Below are 20,654 nucleotides of genomic sequence, written 5' to 3' on the forward strand. Positions count from 1 at the left end.
TTTTGGCACAAAAGATGTTCCTAGAAATCTCCAATCAGCAGGAAAAAGTTGCATTGACTATAATTCACCTTATAATGCAAGCACAGGCTGTCCTGAACGACGAATATTCCGGTACCTGCGAATAATTGGATGAATTTATTGTATATAGAAGCATAGCGGACATTATAAAACATCAAACTTGTTCTAATTACATATTAAAATGAATAAGATGCCGTCGATAACATCAACTTAAAATTAACGTATCCCCCTTCCAATGGCCGTGGCTCAGACTCCCACAACGATGTTACATAGGTATTATAAAATTTTTAGTTTAATTGCTCCAGTTTTACATTTTATGCCCTTACTCACTCTGCTTACTTACTCAGAACTCAGATATTAATATTAAAAATAATATAAAATATGAGGGTCTCCGAGCCTCTATCGTCGGATATTTCGTTTTAAATTGAAAATAATCAACATGTCTCACAAACGAAGCTCTCACAACTGCTGGCAACTATTACAAACAATCACAACAATTACTTTGTGTTTTGTTTCGGGATTTATGACGTCATCGAAGCTTCGTCGGTGGTGGTTCGGGGGGTGAGGGAGTTTTTGGCGCGCTTTAAAATTCGTTACATTTATCATTGAATATCTCGCGAAGGAAAACTCATATTTACGTGCTGTTTTCTTTGTTTAAATCAGAAAATTATTTTCTGTCCACCAGTGAAGTAAACCAATTTATGCAAGTTCCCCATTCTATGTCCAGGTGAATTAATTTCCCATGGCACCCCAACCACCCTCCAAAGAGCAATCGTGTCAAGATTGCCCTCAGCGAACACTCGGCGATACCGGTTGCTTTCAAGTAACCAGCCGAGTATTAATCTTGAATTTGAACGCCATAGAAATGCAGGCATTTTATCTCATGATAAGGTCCCAAACTGCCAACCTAAAGCCCTATACGTGGCCTTGCATATAGCTTTAGGTGAGCAGTTTGGGAAATTATCTTGTGGCCTTGATTTGCTCCAACTCAAAGACGCTACCTGCGAGGAGTTGGTCGTAAAGAGAATCGCGATGGTCTTTTCCTAAGATTCAATCTCAAAACTTCGTATTTTTCGACTTAATGTGGAATGGTCACAAAAACCCCAATCTTCCTATCATGCAGGAGAAAATCTGATCACCAAATGTTTTTTCGTTAACAACTCCTAAACAACATAAATTACTTTGAAATCCATAATTTGGGAATAAATGATGAAACCACCCAAGTGTAACGCCTCATCACCCCTTACCTAAAAACATTTCTTCCGTATACTAATTTTTTTTGATAATTTTAAATTTATACCAAGAATTCCGGTTAAACGTATCCATTCATTTTTGGATTTTGGGATATTATATGCATTACGCCTGGTTCCGCTCGTTCTTTTATGCTTCCTACAGGTAAAAAATGGGTATTTCCCTAGCATATAAATATTTTTTCTATTCACTGGTTGCAAGCATTTGAAAACTCATAAAAAATTACCCTCCTACAATATTACTGACATATGCAAAGTTTTCCTAGATTTAAGATTACTGTGACTCGATATTACGAGTATTAACATGCTCATGTTGCCCTCCAGAGCTTCCATATTTCCAGAAGCCCCACATTTCTTCTGTTGATAGATGCTATTATGTTGTAACTCTAACGACTGCAGAGATTACTGCAGACGTTAAGGCCAACCACGCAATTCCGATTTGAGCCCACTGCAGATCGCACCTTTAGGAAGAAAATGGGGGAGACGCAAGCTTGGATAACGCAAGGCATGTTCAGACGATGTTCGCCGTTATACGTGAGTGGTGGGAAGTGAGACGCCCCAGTGACCAATTTAACGATCCCAAACACCAAGGTCAAACCTTTTTGAATGCCTGAAGGAAGAGCATAAATTTCAGTGTGTGAATCCTCGCGGGAGAAGCGAGAGAGAAGATCAGACGTATGTATACTCCAGCAACTTGGACTACTTCATTGCTCTCTGGGGACCGCGATGGGGAGGGCATCTCTTTAACCGGAATATTCAGTCGTAAGACACGAAGGAAACACACTCCGGTGGAAGGAATCTTTTTTGCCCGCCCAAATCTCCAGACCACGAAATGGCGCAACTACCCGGGGCCCTGTGATTTGAGAAATTGCTCCCAAACTCAACGCAGACTCCTCCCACGACTCACGGCTTTTCAACCCTCGAATTCGAGAACCGCAGAGCAGCATCAAGTCCTCGTTCTTCAAAAATGAAATTGCCCTCAAACTGCCTCGTTGCCATCGACTAATACCAATGAAAATACATTTCATTTGCACATCTTACCCGCGAAGCGCGAAATTTATTCTGGATGTATGAAGTCCTCGCCGGCTACGCAACACGGCAAGGGTTTGAACCTGGTTTGCGACAGTTTACTCATACAGACTAAAGTGTAAGAAATACTCAAGTTAGTTATTTTGAGGTTAACTAAGCTGTAATGGAAGCATAACTAACTTAATTATTTGTTACCGAAGGCAGCGAACAGTATCTCCGACTAAGTGTCCAATACTTACGAGGTTGAAGAAGACAAACTAATAAATATTAGAGAACTATGGACATCACAGTGCTCCCATAGCCTCAGAAAATTCCTGGATCTAATGATGATTTTAATACCAGCAGCTAAGCCTCTGCAGCACCGTATTATATCATGGAATACTTCACTTACACCACTATTTTGCGATGAATATACTACAATATCTTCAAATCTAATACAATGCAGACGTAGGTATAACGAAATCTATAGTTTATTTCACTCTATACTCTCAGGCGGAGTACAAATACTTTGACATTAATCAAATTCAAATTTTCAAAAATGTCACTCGCAGACATACCTGACTTCAAGCTTTTGTACGCACGTACTTATATCTACTTATGGAGTGGAAAAAAATACTCATCATCATCATCACTGGTCAAAAATCCTAGGATTGGTTTGACGCAGCTCTCCACTCAGTTCTCCCATCAGCTAATCTTTTCACACCTACGTATTTCTTCTCTTTCACATCCCTCTTTACTTGCTCCATGTATTTTGTTCGAGGTCTTCCTTTTCCGTTTTTGCCTTCCACCTGTCCCTCGACGATTGCCTAAATCAGGCCATCATGAAAAAACTACTTAGAGTCTGAATTAAATTAAGGGGCCAAAACATTATAATGGGTCACTCACTGACCACTATAGCAGCTGATACAAATTGCTTTCCATTTCCTCAACACGCTTCCCATTAAATTTACAGACATTTTTTAACACAACAACAGTATTTTTGCCCAATAAAACGCACTCAAAGTACAAATTCCCTAAGCCACAAATATCTGCCGCATTGGAGAGCCTCACGAAGGACTCCTGTTCTCATACTGCTCTTCACCAATGAAAGACCAGCCATAATCTCCATATAGGCGCAAGAACGTTGAAAATAGAAGGAAATGTTGCCCCAAGTTCTAAATTGCAGCCAGCATAAGTTCTCCCGGAAGGTATGTGAGCATAGACCATCTGAACAGATAAACTTTCCCTCCCAAATCATACGTTACTCAAACCCATCGGATCGGAGACGGGAAGTTTGTAGATGACGCCGTGCAGAGTGAAAGTTATGCGTAAGGAACGCCACCTATCACTCAAGCCATCAAACTTTTTATACCTCAAAGTATCACGTTATACTGTCTTTATATGACAGGCGTAAATTGAAAGATTGCACTGAAAACCCATTTCCGTGGATATAGACCGATAGAAAACAACTTCTTCCACTTTGAAAAGAGATACCCTCCACTGAATATCCGTGAAATATGACACGAAAAGTCTGTGCAGCTCAAATTCGCAAGTGGCTCTTCTTCTCATAATCCCAGACGCATAAAGACAGCTTTCGACCGGCACAGTTATTCAGGAACAAATATTTTACAAAATAGAGTAACTCACTTGTAAGGTAGATGATTAGTAGTGAATTGAAGAAGAGATTTAAATTGCTGCGATAAAGACGTCTGACGCCACTATTTTTAATTTGTCCGGCACATCTATGAACTAGTAAGCCGTAAGTGATTCTCAACGAGCAAGTCACCTAAATACATGAATATTTATAGAGAAAATAACTTAGCTTTAAACTTTCGTCAATTTTCCCAGAGGAAAAATACCAGAGTCACCAGTGGTGTATCCAGGATAGGGACAAGGGGGGGCTAAGTGGGGTTAAAAATTCCAGCAGTAGTGGGGGTCGGAAAAAAATTACCATTCTATCTAGTGTATATTGGATACCTAAGGGAGGAGCTATAGCCCTCCCTCTTAGCCCCCCCCCCTCCCCATAGATCCGCCACTGCTTGAGTGTGTATCAGATCATCTAAGAAAATCTAAGGTAGCCGAAGTTTTCACTAATTAGGCTTTAGAGGTATGACACGAAAAGAGAAATGTCAACAGAAATATCGGTTATTGAAACAGCAGCTCTTGGGATCGATAGGATCACATGCTCGACAGGATCACATGTCTTGTAATGACATTAATAATGACAATTATTATTTTTTTCCTCTTCTATTCTTCACCTTGTTTAATACATTATATAATATTTCATTATATTACATATTATTTGTATAAAAAACGCGATCGTAACATTTTTATGTAAAAATATTGTATATCGTAGTCATCTTTGTATTTTACATTGTTCATGTTTTTTCTTTCATAGCCCTGAGGATGATTTAAAATAAATCGAAACGTTGGCTATAACTTGTTTTAAATTGACCTAAACTCCAAGAAATATTATATAATATATTAATAATGACATAATTTCATGTTTTCCATGCTTACAAGTCTTCGATGGTCCACGATCCTCCTTCATAACAATTATAATAATCACGACGGTAAAAGTATTCATGAAAATCCAAATACAAAATTTCATTAAGGAGGGTCCACGAAAAAAGGATTTGAAAGGCTTTAAGTAAAACCATCACCTAGAAACGTTCACCACAAAATACGATGCAAAATATATTAGCTTCATTATAATGTATAAGAATAAAACAGGATGAAATTATAAAAAGCATGTTGACATTTACTCACTACCTCAAAATTTCCTACATAAAAAATACCTTAAAAAGGGAAATGAGGTTGGCAGCAAGGAAAAAGCAGAATGAGGCAGTAAAATAATCCATGATGCAGCCATATAAATCATAGAGTTTGGTCTAAAAATTGTCGGAATTGATAGGATACCAATTAAATATCCTCACTTCAGAGAATTTGAAACATCACTGATTTATGGAAATTACTCCATCACAAAGAAAGAAAGGCATCCGAGAATGGAATGAGAATTCATTCCACAGTTGTGAAAAATAAAAGACATATACTTGAAAGTAAATAAATTGTTAGTGGAAATGCATGAAATAATCCCTTTTGGGTGAATGAATCCAGAGTATCATTGGAGCTTGGACTCGCGATGAAAGGATTTTCAAATATTTTTTCAAAATTACAGTCGCTCTAAAATCGAGCCGATGAATAAAGAGCAATTTTCTAAAACATTTTTTACCCCGCTGTGTGTTCCACATCCTTTTTACTTCCTCCATGTGCCACTAGTGCTATTTAAAGTCAGCGTTGGCAAGCGTTCGTTGAATACCAGAACCATGTAAAGAACATAAAACCGGGATATCACACATGCGCATTCAGATCAGTAGCGCGACCTCAGCAACAATAAAGTTGTACCATTCTTCTAAAAACAATGTGAACACCGCTGAGGTTTCGGGAAGTAATTTTTTTGTCATGGCTTTGAATAAAATTAACCTTACAGATTAAAAAAAAACAAAACATGGAATGCACAGCATGATAGTAAAACTACATCTCTCATAACTCTTTATTCGATGAAGCTTACGCAGTGGAAGTATTAGCCTCCCCCCTTTTACCACTCCCTAAGGCCTACAGAACTCGGAGAAGGCGCGCATTTGGACTTTTCACGAGTTTTCTGCACACGGGATCTACCGCAGCCGCTAAAGCACCACCAATGTCCGTCAGTCTTTTTCCTCCCTCCATCTTTGCCCCCCACCATAAACCTTTCCTTTGTTGCTCCCCTTCTAACATTTCAACAATTGTTCTTTCCTAGTCATTCCCTTGCCTCTCGTCTCTCGAGAAGGATGGGATATGTATCACCGAAAATAAGAGCAAACTCTCTCCCATAAGCTCCATCATTTGCATTTTTCCTGTCCAATGAAGTGTGTGCCCACCCAGTTATGCAAAGTGGAGAAAAATTGTGTCTCGGACTTTCATCCTTGGAAAGCTGACGATAGTAGAAGCTAAAATTACTGATGAAATTTCGGTCATAAACTCACCACGTTTAAACAATAGAATCTTTGAGCCAAGCGCTCCGATTGGCCGCGAGTTTGCCCTGTTGCCGGATGCTCTGGACAACTCATGACTTCGAATGCTTTGCTTTCCGGAGATTTCGATGCAGCCAAGGCATCCGGCAACAGAGCAAACTCGGAGCGCTTGCCTCACAGATTCTACAGTTTCAAAATGGTGCGTTTTCCGCATAAACATCATTAGTATCTTAGATCCATACTGGCATCGGCTCTCCATTGTTCAAACTTTGTGACACAATATTTCTCCTCCCTCTGTATATATTTCTATTAAATATATAAATTGACATCACGGAAAGAAGGAGGATGGAATTTTTTACACAAATGGCTGAGGACAATGGTGATGGTGAAATGTTACTGACCGAAAATTGGAGTGCAAAGATGTGGTCTGTTAGGACAGGTATTAGGTGCCAGTCAGACCAAATTCCCACTAGATCCTTACATTTACACATTATTTTGTTACATTACATTAGCACATTTTCACAACTAGATTTTCGGCTTCAATAATCTGCCAGTCTTCCGTAAGATTCTTTCACACACACAGTTCTCCTAGCACATTCTTTTATATGCGATCCTCTCCCTATCTATCTCCTTATTCCTGTTATAATTGATTTCTTTGATACTTTAGGGTACTGTGTGAATGAATGCGGCTACCAGAAGCCACAAAAACGTATATATATATATGATATCACGGGAAACATTAACCATATTGCTTAATAGTTCAGTTATGAATGAAATTATCTCCATAGCGGCGAGAAATTGGCGCACAGTAACACAATGGAACCCATTAGTAAAATGCATTCAATATTGAATGATTTTTTAATGTAGAAATTCATGAAGATTCGTAGCCATATCTTGAATCAGTTTTGAATTACCCGTGCAAGTACAATCTCCAACCCTTTGACCAAACACCGCCATTCTATTGTCCACGTGGAGATGCGCTACGTTTTCATTTCATCCTTGAGGGGAATCATAAACTTCCTATTAATGGAATTAGGGGAACAGTACCGGGGAAACAGTTTTGTCTCCTTTATCGCAAAACGATACAATATGGACGCCAATCAAAGCTCGCCTTCGCATCGCATCACATGGGAATGAGTACCTAGTATACACAATAGAACCAGGTTTCATCTACGTGCGTAAATTGGCGATTACCCGTGGGAACACCTCGTAGACTCGCCTATGTACCTTTAATCTCAAATATCACTTCGTTTACAGTTGTATCGTTACCACTGCCTCATTCTCGCATTACATTGCAAGAATTCCGCTACGAACAAACGAACTGTTTGCTTTACTCCCATTACTCTCGACCCCACGAGAATCACAATGCATTTCAGATGAGAAAACAATTCCAACTCATATGATGTCGTATGAATACTCCAGAGCATCGTAAATTTGACCTTTATTTCGCAGAAAAGTCATGGTATGATATGTTGGTGTTCCAAAGAGGCAGACTATGGTAAATTAATTTAAAAGTCTTCCATGTGATGAAACATACTGTTCGGAGTGCAGAGAGTTTTCCTCCAACACGAAGTAAAAAACGCACGCGTTCAAATGGTAGTTTGTCGAGGTTTGTAAATCGTGTCCAATCCTCGACCTGCTAGGCTTAATGGTACTACCACATCTCTCAGAGAATAAGTTGAAAAGAATTTTTTAATGTATTGCCAATAGTATATCATGTATATTTTAAACTTTATGCATAGAAACGTAACTTTAAGCTATATTCCGTAAAATCAGTCTCTTTTTTCATTATCATTTTTCTACTCAGCAAAAGGCATATTTGAATTTGTTTCTAAAATTTCCTTTTGATGATTCGCGATACAAATGAATTACAGTTTACGACGATCACAAACTGGATATATCTAAGAGGCCCAAGAAGGTGATAGAATAGAATTGAAGATTACGTTTCATCATCATCATCACTAGACAACACTCCTAAGATTGGTTTGACGCAGCTCTCCATTCCTCTCTCCTATCCGCTATCCTTTTCATACCTATATATTTCTTCTCTTTTAAATCCTTCATAACCTGTCCTATTTAACTCATTGGGGGACGTCCCTAACCCTTATTCTTTCCACTTGTCCTTCTACGGTTTTTTTGATCAGGTTATCATGCCTCAAAATGTGGCCAACTAAGAAGTCCCGTCTTCTGCTTAAGGCTTTTAGAATACCTCTCTTTTCTCACAATCTTCTTAGCACTTACTCATTACTAACACGGTCGATCCATTTTGCCTTCAAAACTCGTCAAAAGCACCACATATAAAGCACAAATATGCTTTTACTCTAAACTAATCTGCTGCTTCCAACATCCACGCCTCGCTTCCATGGAGAAACATCTGATAAATTGTTTCCTTACTTCTACACTTGTATTCTCTGCTGTAAGAAGATCCCTCTTTTTCTAGAAATCCCCCTTTACCTTATCAATTTTACTGACTGTTTCTTCGTCCATTGTTCGTTATTCGGCTTCCTAGGTAAAAATCTCTTTAACATTTTAAAGTCTTTTGTTTTCCTAGTTTAATATTTGTCCAAGCCACCTCTCTTCTGCAGCATACTAACATCTTTGTATTCTTTGTATAGATTTTCAGCCGATGTCTGGCCATTATCCTTTCCATATTGGTCAAATCGTTCTTCAAATCATTATCCGTCTCGCTATAACGACAACGTCATCAGCAAATCTCAGTATACTTCCTCATTCTCTGTGGATATTGACACCAAAACCCATTGCATGACGTAAATATTAGAAACTGCGGGGGACATAGCACACCCTTGTCTCATTCCTTTTCCAATCGTTGCTTCTGCCCAGTTGAACCCACATTTAATCACAGTTACTTGATTTTTATACAAACTGCACAATTCTACGATTGCTGTAGAGCACTCAAATTTATTCCATAGTTCCAAGCATTGAATTCCATTTCACGCTATCGAAGGCCTTCTCCAAGTCGACAATAGCTATGAAAGTCGATATGATCCAATACAATTTTTTCTTTATGAGCAGCCGAAGAGTCAACACTGCTTCTCTTGTGCCCTTGTTTTCCTAAATCCAAATTGGCTATCATCCCGGAATTTATCTGCTCTTCTTTCTATTCTCCTGTAAATGATTCAAGTCAGTACCTTCGACGCATGTGTTGTGCGATCCCGAAATGTTCACGTTTCTCTGCTCTCTCCTCTTTTGGGATAGGAATGATGATATTCTTCACGAAGTTACCTGGCGTATCTCCTATTGAGCACATTTCGCAGATGGTATTGTACAGCTGAGTTGAAGTCTTCTCTCCCGCATGTTTATCACCTCTGGAGGAATTTCATCTTATCTTTGTGAATTATTCTTTCCCAGGTCTCTCATTGCAGCGCCAAATTCCGATTTTAAGATGCTCGCTCCCACGTCATTCTTTTCCACTCCACTCTCCTCTTTAATAACTTTTGCGCTGAGACTTCTTCCATTGTTTTCTTCCCATAACTTCACTTTCTCTTCATTTTCAGTCAAATTATTTCCATCTCTGACCTTTATGGTATTATACCTTTTTTGCTTTTTTCCTTAAAATGGTTCCTCAATATTCCATAGGCCGTGTACTACTTTCCCTTGCACGAGTTTATTTCGCATATCCTCAAGTTTCACCATTCACCCTTCTCTTACAGCGTTTACTGAAACAAATTTTTTTAAATATTAGGCTTATTCGAAATATGGAAAAAAAACTTCAAAATCAATGTGTAAAAGGATAAATATTATGAGCCTTAAAAAATATAATTGATTGCTCCAGAAGCCAAAGGGTTCAAGTGCAATTTTTTATGATAAAAATAACAATATTTTGAACCCCACCAACCATTATCCGCATTTTTCTCCAAATTAAGGGTAATTGCGCCTTAATCCCTTTGAATTCTACGTCCCTCAACATACTCTCGTAACATTTGGTCAGATTGTATAAGAGGGTTGAATAATATGGTACCTCGAAAAGGAAAATATGAATGCGTTTATTTTGGTTGAATTTAAGCTGTCATGCTAAAGCTGCTAAGTCATAAGCTTTCATTCCATTATAAGCTTTCATTCAACAAATTCATTCCAAGAGCTAAGGGAATTTATACGCGTAAGAAACAGCAAATTTTAATTTAACTGAAACGGTCTCCTATGATCTGCGTCATCCAATTCACCCCATGGTTCTGGCGTTTTCCACTTTGATACACATTTTTCTTCAAAGAATACAATCGTGAATTCACGGAATAGCCTACGGCATGTGTTATATCATTGAAACCCGTCTGTCGCTCCCCATGGAGTCAAAGTATATGGTCGTCGATTTGCAAGAGGTAGAATTCCCTCAACAGTACCCTACACGTGTCGCAAATGAAGAATAAATCAGATGGGAGACCATTGATAGAATAGTTTTCAGAGAATGGAAGTGAAGGATGAATGAAAGGCCACTAGGATTTCTCGGAACAAATCACCAACTAGGCAAAAAATCGAGATTGGTGTTGAATAATTTCACTCCCTTTTGAAGTGTAAGAACACAGAGCCGCACAAAGCATCGCTTCAAGTAGCTGTCGTGCTTTAGTCGAGGTGACCGTCACGTGAAAGGAGACGAGAGACAGGTGCTCCAATTAACGAGAGTTTTGATCATTCTCAGAAAGAGGACTCTATTTGGAACACTGTTCAGAACATTAGGACAGTGCATGAGGACAGAGCAATGAGAACCTATTGAGAGTACCTAGAAATGAGTCAGTAGAGGAAAATCCGGAAAGCATGAGATATTTGCTAACACTTTTCTCACTCCCTCTATCTGTGTATAGCCTTAGTCTCTGCAATAGATGAGCTACAAAGAATATACAGAGGAGACTTAGATACTACAGACCCACACAGCAGAGGATATTCCAGGAATATCCCATTTTGATCCCCAATATTCCTATTTCGTCCCAGGGATATTGCGAATCATTACGGGATGTTTCTGGAATATCCTATTTTGATCCCCTATATTCCTATTTCGTCCCAGGGACATTGCGAACCATTGTGGGGTATTCGCGGAATATTTTTTGACAGTAGGCTTTTGTGTAATAACTGAGTCACAGTTGTTACAGTGTGTTTTATCATTTCTGTTCGGAACACCCAAGCATGCCGTCCGCCTGGGTTGCTATGAAATGCAGATTAATTCAAAAATCAACCAATTCCCTCAAGGTGTAAAAAAAAATTCTGCCATGAAAAGTTTTCCTCGTTTCATAAAGAAGAATGTTTTTCGAAATGTGATTTCACTCGTGCTTTTTAATCTACTGAGGCGATGACACAAAAAAGATATATTTCTCATATTTCTCAAAAAGATATATTTCTCAAGATATATTTCTCACAAAAAAGATATATTTCTCAGATTTATTCCTCAAGTCATAAGGGGAAACTTAATTTTTTGTATGCCAAGATTGAGACTCCCGCCCGCGCTGTCGAGCTATCGATTGTGGATACCATCGATGGTCGATTCCACCAATAGTCGATTTCCATGGATACAAAAACACAGCGGGCATGCGCATTACCACTTTCAAATCCAACCGAACCCAACGGCCGCATGAATAATGTTGCGTGAACTGTGTTGTGTCCGTCGTAAGCGAAATTGATCCTGCCGAAGTTTATCAGCCTCTTAAGTTCTTCTTTTACTTGTTTCACCAGCACAGGTAGGTAATCATCTACCGTTACAACGTAACTTTGTAGTGTTATGTTTGCGAAACTTCTCCAACAAAAGTTTATCAACCGCTGAAGTTCTACTTTTGCTTCCTTCATCAGAATATGGGTAAGTAGAAGTGTTGCTCATTGCAACATTTTTTATTTTAAATGAAGCATATTCTTAATATTTTCAACCTTCTCACACTTCCTGAGACAGCTCAGTCAATCCACCTTCTGTGGATTGAAAAACATTGCATATGCTTAAATTTAAATTTATTTTAATGCTTGATGCATTGCATCACCGTAGTGTGGGAGGATTATGAAAAAAAAACTTCTCGGCTTTACTATTTATTGAGTCATTTAAAGTTTTTTACATTTTTTAAGTCGCTCTCGAGTCATTAGTTTTGCTTCCTTCAAAATGTAATCATATTTGTTGAAGATCAGAGAGTATTTCAGTCTTTAGGTTTATACGAATTGGTTTTAAATCATTGGGAATTAAATTCTCAAATCAAGTTAGTACTTCGAATTTTCAAGGTGAATAACTTATCAATTTTTACTTTCAGAACTGATGAGGATTTTTTTCGAAATTTCCTTTGTTGAATGGTGGTATTTATATAGCTTTAGGGAAAATCACATGAATATAGATTACTTTTAACAAAGTTACTAACTTTAGTTAGACAAGTTAGATGTACAATTAATAGATTTTAATAAAGTTTTTATCTAATATTGTTCACAGGTGTAGTAAGGAAGAATTTTCCAAATGCCAATTATGAAGAAATACGAAGAAAAGTGAGCTGGTTCTTCATGGATTCTTTTGACCTTAAGGAAGGATGATCAGGCAAAAACATTGATATTGATCCTATTGGCCTTTATTTTTCGTTTATATTGAATAAAGGCATTTCTAACGGTATCTATTATTTATGAACACTTATCAAAATATTCAGAAAATATTTGGCTGGTTATATTTGACATCAAAATTCTGGCTACTTCTTGGACTGACTTTTAACTTACTATGCTTAGTGAATTTAATCATGCAATGAGATCGTTTTTTACATTGGATGGATAGACTGATTAAATAATTCTATGAGAGGATCCGCTAAAACCTCTTTGACAATAATTAAGCACAAGATGTGGAATACCATCTGGGCCTGGCCCCTTTGTTGTGCCTAATGAATTCAGTTTCTTATGTATGCCTGAGATTGTGTGGTATATTTGTAAAAATGTGTGCAATATTTAGTTCAATATAATTTTTTTGTATTAACAGTACAATATGTGTTTTCTATTTTCTCGGTAGACCATGTTAAACCTGAACCTCACTGATGTTATTCTTTATTTAATTAATTGCTAGCTAGAAGTCTCAAACAAACTGGTAAGTGTTCCCACGGTATATCCAGAACAATGAAAAACACACCAGCATGTTACATTATGTCGATGAACGCTCCCTAATGCCTAGACAAGATGTTCTCAAATGCATGCAAATGCTTCAAAATGCTGAAGCTGTCCCTCACACTAAATGACCCAATGTATGCACTAGTACTTCCATGATTGCACTAAATACATACTGCCACCAGAACAAAGTTTTTAGTTTTTCTTTTGCCAATTTCAATACTTAGTGGATATTCATACAATATTATTGGATGAAAATTGGAAGGCAATATCCAATAGGATATTATATAGATGGCATTTGGCGGCAACTTCAGATATTATGTGTATATCTAAGCAATGTTGTTGGATGAAAATTGGATATTATAGATATTGTATGGATATCAATTGCTACTCGGGTGGGAATATTCGTGGACTTTGCTGGGAATATTCCTGGACTAGGCTAAGAATATTCCTGAAATATCCCAGGAATATTCCTATAAGAATATCCTGGGAATATTCCTGAACTATGCTGGGAATATTCCTGGAATGTCCCGTAGGAATATTCCTGGAATATGCGTAAGGGCGGACGTATAGAATATTCCAGGACTATTCTTGGGATATCCTGAGAACATTGAGAATATTCTACGAATATTCCAATATCCCTTCGAGAATATTCTAAGCATATTCATAGGATATTCCTCTGCTGTGTGGGGAGAGAGATAACACTAATAATACTCAAGCGGATCACTCACTCACTGACCCATTCCGAAGATTGGTTTAGTAGATGATGTTAGAGCTCACCTTGGACTAAGCCGCAGGCGTGTGAGCTTCATATACCGCGTAATACTGAGATCATCCAACAACAGAGACTCCTTGGTCTTCCTAAACCCATATTGTCTTAAATGTTAACAGTGATATGATGTCATCATCATCATCACTGGTCAACACAATCCTAGGATTGGTTTGACGCAGCTCTCCACTCAGTTCTCATATCAGCTAATCTTTTCACAACTACGTATTTCTTCTCTTTCACATCTCTCTTTACTGGTTCCATATATTTTGTTCGAGGTCTTCCTTTTCAATTCTTGCCTTCCACTTGTCCTTCGACGATTGTTTTCATCAGGCCATCATGTCTCAATGTGGCCTATAAGGTTGTTCCGTCTTCTTATTAAGGTATTCTCTCCTACCCTTCTTAGGACTTCCTCGTTACTAATTCGGTCGATCCATTTGATTTTCATCATTCTTCTGTAGCACCACATTTCAAAGGCCTCTATCCTTGCTTTCTCCGCTACGGTCATTGTCCATGCCTCACTTCCGTATAGGAGCATACTCCAGATGCCCCACTATCTTCTTCCTCCTCAACTTGCAACCGCCCAAGTGCAAGTGCTGCTTCTAGTTTCGAGGCTGAATTTAAGAGAAAATCCAGGTACTCTGAAATTTCTGGTAGTATGTATTTCGATTAGTGGGGCAGTGCGGGGGAGAGAGGGGCGGGTGGATCGGAATATTTGCGCACGTGGGGTGCCTTTCTGTAGGTGATAGAAGGGCGGGAAGGGAGGAGATTGGAAGTACTTTGATTTGCGCTGATGATGGGGTAGAGGTCTCTTAAGGTATTTTTTATTTCTTAGGGCTGTTTAGGCCTTCTTCTAATTCATTGGATAAAATTCTAGATTGTCCATTCGCAATAGGGTATAACATCAACAGGTTTCCATTATCAGCTCGCCGATTACTTGGATGAATCCGTTCTGCCAATTAGTTGGATCTTTGCATTGATTGAAAACTAGAAAACACATTCACCGCAAAACCCAAATGAAGTAGTATGTGATGATTATAAAGGCTATTTGCTGTATGTAAGTCAAGTTGGACGTCATATAATGACACACATATCACCCGTCTCAAGGGACGGGTGAAAAGTATGGAGCTCATTACAGAGAATCATAACAATCAACAGCTTTCTAAACCAATTAATAAATTTTCAATAATCAACTACTATGCGTGACCCTTCATTGCCAATCTAAAATCATTAAGTTAATACCAACGCTGGGTTTGAATGCGCCCCTTACCGTCGGGTTACGGTTACCCCTTTTGCAAATACCTAATTTTCAAAATGTGTACTAGCAATCCATAAAAATGATACGTCAACCCTTGCCCAATTCTTAACTTGTATATTACCATTTACCATTAAAAAAACTATAAAGTATATAACGGTTACAGCGAATTTAAATTCTTTGAAACCCATTATTAAATACAAAAGGAGTTACCAAGGAAAAAAAATGTTTAGATCTTAATTCCGAGCAGGGGAATCGATCCAACAACCTTTACTGAGACGACGTCGCATTAACTCCACTAGGCCACCACGACTTCTGACGTTGCGGTTTTTGTAATACATAATATCAGACCAGCAGTGAAAATCGGAGCAAGGACACAGAGTATGCACACGAAATTAATCATTAAATCCATCAAAGATCGAAACAAAACGATAAATTTAGCGAGTAACTTCTCCCTCTTTGTTCATCTATCTTCACATGGAGGCGAAATATTTGCAGTGCGTGAGCAAGGAAAACAAATGGAGTAAGGGAAACTAAATTTTCTTGAGAAGCAGAAGTGGCGCCACAAACTTTGTCCTAAAACTTTTGAAAGTGACTGTAGGTTCTGGAGTATGCTACATCTGGTGATATGATGTAACAAAGTAAAAATAATCGAATTACTAACAACGATTAAATCATTGATACATCTCTTAGAAAAGTAACTTTTACTCGTAATAAACTCCAAAGGTAGTGCAAACAATCGTCTCATTTTGGTGATCATTTCATTTTATTCCTTGCATTTAATTCCTTTCCGTGGGTCACCACGCACTTCGAGGATTTTGATTTCGGGGCGGCCGAAGACTTCATCCTGAATTTGAACCCAGGACCCCTCGATCAATAGTCTCATGCATTTTAAGCTACCGCGCATAGGTACAAGCAAATGAGGGATCTTAAAAACGTTATTAGAGGGACAAATGTGAGGTAAACAGCGGAGGAAGAGCATAGGTTTATTGAATGTTGGAATGAAAGGGAATGGCTCGCAATGGGAAATATGGAGGAAAGTTCATGATGGGAGGGGAGATTGGGAAGAGGTCAAGGCTTGCAGAAAAATGACGACTTCGCCAATCAGCGTTAATTGTTGCCTACCACCGAACATTGATCTCCAACCTGTAGTTTTGGGAATTAAAAATATAATTTATTTGAAACGTTCATACAGCAATCACTAATAGGGAAGTACACTAGTGTTTCAAATGCACCAAACACATTTTTAAAATTAGAATTCAGAATAACATAATGTCGTAAAACCACAGTTTAAATCCTAATAGTGAATACTTGATTCGAGATGACCGTCCGAAATATGGAAAAATTCAAAGGCCGCTAAAACGGGTGTCCATGTTGAATATTGGCCGTGACGTCACAAGGCAGTAGCAGAAGGCAGCTTCTACGCCGTTTAGTTCTACCACTATTATTGCATAGAAAAATTACAGAATTTGAGGGTATCCGTTTTTTGCTGTCATAAAATATCTTCAGAATATATATGTGGCTGCTTCTCTTTTGATTACATGACTTCATCATTGCGTAATATATTAATATTCATTTACGTGTCAACTTCAAGTTTGGAAAGAGTAGTGCGAATAGCACATTGAATCTTTAATAAATAGATGATGGTATTTATTTTTCGCTGGGTATATTTTGGCACAATGCCGTTTATCATGCCAAAACTTTTTTTTAGAAATGAGTCAAACTAATAAACCTATTTCAGACGTTTGCTGCAAGACTTATTCTTTGCGTATGTATTCACGCCGGCCGGAACGTTCGCCCTTCGCAACTAGAATCATGGGATGTTAGCCTTATTTCCGTGCTGGCTGGTTGTTGCAATGGTTCGCTGTCCAGGATGGGTTCAAGAAAAGACAATCTTGGTTGGGAGAAGGAAAATTCCAACGATTTATAGATGGTATACCAAACTTCGATGTATTTATGGTCACTGAATTTTTGAAAAAGGAGGACAGGTTCAACGCTCCATAGAAATGCGAGACGTTAAGGCTAACAAGGGGAGACCACGTACCTTGCTGCATCTTTTTCAATTAGGGCGTTAGTTAGGCTGTAATTAATTAATTTTCATGCGTTACTTTTTACAAATTATATATATAAATCCAAAATATTCGCAATTTCCTAATGGGTCGCTTGGGGTAGTGGTAGCGTGCACGATATAAGGTAAGATCTCACTCAAAGGACCATGGTTCAAGACTTCGTCATGGCATTATTTTTTGTTGTCTTCATTGTGATCATACGGCGTCAAGTATATCATTAATTATAATTGCAGCAATCATTGACATGAGACAATTTTTTTATCACCATAATGGCGTTAAGGTATTTTAACAGTGTCATTACAAACGCAGATATACGATGACTACAAGGGTTGGTGTGCGCTAAAATGTTAATTTTTTTCTTTGCTTATACTGACCAACTTTCACATTAAAAATGAAAACCACTCTTGCAAGAGCACATACCATTAAAGGCTCGCAGCAAGCAACAATATGCGTACAGGCATAATTAATGAGAACACAAAACGAATATAAAATGCCATATATCTCGAACACTTGTAATTCACATTACTCCAAAGGGAGTTAACTTACTCAGTACCTACCTCAGTACCTTGTACTCAGTACCTACCAGTTTACCTCAGTAGCAGTGCTAAAAGAACCATTCCGAAATATAATATCAATTAACAAATATGATGAAATAAAAGTTGATAACCCTGGACCGGGCGCGCTGGCGTATAAAATACGTCAATCTTTGAAAACCAAGGATTTCGACATTGTACGTACATTCTGGGCTAGAATGGTCTCGTGTATTCCTACAATGTACTTTGACTGCCTATATTGCGAGTTTTCAAAGTTCGAGGTATTGTAGCTAATTTTTTAGATCAGCAAGATGAACCCGTCACCAGTGGAGTACAAATTACGCCGCGCGACCTGCCATGTACCTTTATATCTGTATCACCTATAAATGTACTAATTTCAACAAATAAAGATTAAATTTAACAAAAATCGTTTGTTATCATATATGCACATATCATGGGCAAAGTACGCATTTTGCCCGGTCGTGTAAAAAAACAGTCGCGCCATAATTCTTTAACCAAACTACTTTCAGTTTATAAATTACGTAGGTCTACGCGGAAGATGCTATATTTTGACTCAACACACTTTCTGATGTTACTGAGGTACCTATTAAGTAAATTATTATAATATAAATATCAATTTGATCTTACAATACCTTCAAATGATCTTCAAAACAGAATACCATCGATAGGTAAGAGTCAGGAGCAGCCTTGAACCATTTATTCCGTATAGCTTGTGCTTAAGGCACGGGAATGAATATCTTCTCCAGGCTTTTGTTTCGACGTCGAGATAAGATTTGGAACAAAAAATCATTTATAATTCTATTTTGAATTCATGTTTTCGGTACTAGACGACATTTTTAGGAAGCAAACTCCACCGATTCCCGGAAACTCTCGCCGCGCTAAAGAAGGCGACGGAATACAGCGATACTCCACTGGTGACTACTGCCTCGTGACGTCACATCTCAATCAAGATGGAGGCACTGTGTTTCAGCGCAACATGAAATTTTCCAACTTTCAAAACGTTTTAAAGTGCATACCCCAGATGCAGGAAATAGAAGTGACTATACTAATGTTTATTTTTTAGGCTAAACTTTCAAATTCAGCAATAAAAAAAATTAGTGCACTTCCCTATTTTCAAGGAAATGCTTCTCTCCGTCTTTTCACAAAAATGGCCGATTGAAACGAAATATATAGAGAAAATATTAAAATAATCATTGAAAATAAATATGAAATACTTACAAAAAAGTGAATTCACGAACGCACTAAATCTTCCAAAATTAATTCATAATCACAGTCTACTGACCATGGTCCAGTCTGAACTTCAATTCCAATAGTCTAACAGTAGTTAAAAATGGATTAGCCTGGTTTACGTAAGGCGTGAGTAAACATTTCAAAACTCTAACATAAAACATCTTGAATTTTCACCACTCTCCTCACATGGTCATAATTTTTTCTCTTAAAATATATATTTTAGCTAATTTATTTCTGTTTGGTGAATTAAAAAACGTAATTTCACATTTAATACTGCTTTTGACTATTCAAATATGTCACTTTTTTAATAATAAAACGCGGAGTTTTGTGAGTGTAACAATTTATTGGAGGTATGAAAAATATGCTACAACTAGCTAATTTAATTGCAATACACCAAGATGATTTTTTTCTTGCATTTTTCAGGGCTATTTGTGCAGCATTGATATTTGCAAAGGTAAAGGATGTTATGATTCTCAAATATATGATAAAGCCATAATATTTCTCCCATTTAAATAAAACATAATTCAAAATTTAATGGAAATACTTATAAATTACAGTAAAAATTATAAAATTCCACATTCTAGCCTAAAAACTTTCCAAATTAAAGATAAATTTGAAACCACTTGGCCATTTTCCCCTCATTAGCTAGAACGGCGACATTTTTTTATAGCTAATGACAGTAACATGCTGAAAAATTAACAAAGAAAGTCAAAAACTGTTTTTTAAAATTAAGTTTTAGGTACGTAAGATGTATTTTTCTCTAAATCTACTATGTTTCCCGAAACATCCTGCTTGAACTTGAACGAAAATGGTCCAATGAAGATTTATATGCACTCTTATTGTCCTTCACACGAAGGAATACTTATTGAAATCTCCAAATTAAAAATTAATTTCACTCAAATTCAATTTTCTTAAGAGGACAGAGCTTTGGTGCATTCTAACCCCTAAATATAAATAATCACATAAAGCTAAAGTAAAGCATTAAAAAGGCATAGTTGGCTTTAAGTACTTCTGAGAATTTAGCTCCAAGATAGGACATGATAAAAGCACTTAATGCACTAACTTCACGAGATATACTGGCTGCCTGCACAAGGATTTCAGCCTCAAGGCTCAAGAGCAGACCGCATCCATTCATTGAGTTTACATTTAGAACCCAAGGGATTTAGCAAATGAATGCGATGCTACTCAACGGCTGAGCTTTCCCTCGCGATAGTAAACCTGCGTTTGGAATTAGACCTTTCTTGGCAGAGATAAGGTAGAAAGCTGGCAAATATCGTATAACCTGGAGACTACTAGTATAAGAATAGGACTGAAACTCTTTTCATGGTTAAATTGAGAAAAAAATAACACAGGTCAAAAATAAATTTAAAATACCGCTAAAAAAGTTTTGACTCTTGTATCTTCGATGATTGGATTGGCCAGCAAGGAGGGC

The sequence above is a fragment of the Ischnura elegans genome, chromosome 10 (genome assembly GCF_921293095.1).
Source record: "Ischnura elegans chromosome 10, ioIscEleg1.1, whole genome shotgun sequence".
Taxonomy (NCBI): Eukaryota; Metazoa; Arthropoda; class Insecta; order Odonata; family Coenagrionidae; genus Ischnura; species Ischnura elegans.